The following is a 1,818-nucleotide window of genomic DNA, read 5'->3' on the forward strand; positions in this document are numbered from 1 at the left end:
TCAGTACTTCTCATTAACTTAGATGCAAAAGTCTTAAAAAAAAAAAGTAAACCAAATCCCAAAATGTATAAAAATAAATATACACTATTACCAAGTAGAATTCATTCCAGAAATATAAGAGTCACTCAACATTTGAAAGTCAATGTAGTCTACTTTATCAGCAAGCTAGAGAATATAAAAACCATATGGGCATATCACTTGATGCAGAAAAAGAATGTAAGAATTACATGTTTGTTGTTTATAAGTCATCCAGTTTCTGGTACTTTGTTATAGCACCCCAAATGGACAAGAAGAGTAAGCTTATTATACAACAGTTGATTAGAGAATGTGAGGATGTAGTTGTAGTGACTGAGGATAAAATGTGTTGTGGACGAAATGACACAAAGACAAGACACACACAAAAGACAGACACAGACACAACTCCGGCCAGAGGAACAATTCTACGCAAGCCCCTCTTGCGGCTTATTTTATACCCCAGTAACTGGATACAAACTGAAATTTACAAGATGCATTCCTTTACCAAATAAGGGCAAGTAGCCAAACACATTACAAGGACAGGGGGAAGCAAAGGAGGAAGTGACCACATGTTTATTACTAAGAGGCCTGCTCACAATTCCAGCCTCTTCCTTATTTCTAAGGAGGGCATGTTCCCTCGTGTGCGAGCGGATCATTAACCTTGGATATTGTGTGCAGGCCCCTTGGCAGAACATCCTGTTTGCAGGCATGATCTGCCCAGGCAGAGAGTCCCGTGTGCAGGCACATCTCTGTGTCCCTAACCACGCTTTCTTGTGGTCACTGTCGGGCTCCCACAAAATGGATGGGAAAACAACAACCACCACCACCACCACCACCACAATAAAGACATGTATAGACCACTGGTGTATGTCTATTACAAATTAGGGTTAAGATCAATCCAAACCTGTTTACATGTGATATAACAACTGCTACAACTATCTGGGCTTTATTTACTTATATATCAGGCACCACTCTTTGTGGTCAAGTTTTAAATTCTTTGGAAAATTTTTTATCATAAATATATTTTCATATTCTGGATGATTTCCAAATCTTTACCATATATTTTAAAAAATTGAGTGCAATTAGAAAGCAGATAAGTCTGTGAGAGATCATCACCTAAAACGTCAGAATACCTCAGTGCTAATCAGTTTCAACTTCTTTACAGAAAGCTGATTTAAAAGCCCAGTTTGAGGTCACCTGAGTGGCTCAGTCATTTGAGCATCTGACTTCGGCTCAGGTCATGATCTCATGGTTCAGGTCATGATCTCATGGTTTGTGGGTTCAAGCCCCACATCAGGCTCTGTGCTGACAGCGCAGAACCTGGAGCCTGCTTCAGATTCTGTGTCTCTCTCGCTCTCTGTCCGTCCCCCATTCACAAACTGTCTCTTTCTCTCTCTCTCTCTGTCTCTCTCTCTCTCTCTCACACACACACACACACGCACACACACACACAAATAAAGAAACATTAAAGAAATTTTTTAAGAAGCCCAGTAGAAGACATTAAGAGTTCACTAGTTACCAGATGGATTGGAGATAAGATATTATAAACCTAAGTTGTGATCCTCTGTGGCAACTAAACAAACATATTTCGTGTTTCTTGGTGCTATATATAGTACTTTGGAACAGAGATGCTCATTAAATATTTGCTGTATTAATTAATTAATAAAATAAAAAAAGAAATTCCAGAACAGGAAAAATGAAGATAATATAACTTTGGACAAAATATATTTAACAATAATAAGAGGTGACAACAAATATTTCTTATTACCTCATTCTATGATCAGCATTCAGCAGAACATGTAA

Source organism: Hyaena hyaena, unplaced genomic scaffold (assembly GCF_003009895.1).
Source record: "Hyaena hyaena isolate Hyena2069 unplaced genomic scaffold, ASM300989v1 scaffold_893, whole genome shotgun sequence".
Classification (NCBI taxonomy): domain Eukaryota; kingdom Metazoa; phylum Chordata; class Mammalia; order Carnivora; family Hyaenidae; genus Hyaena; species Hyaena hyaena.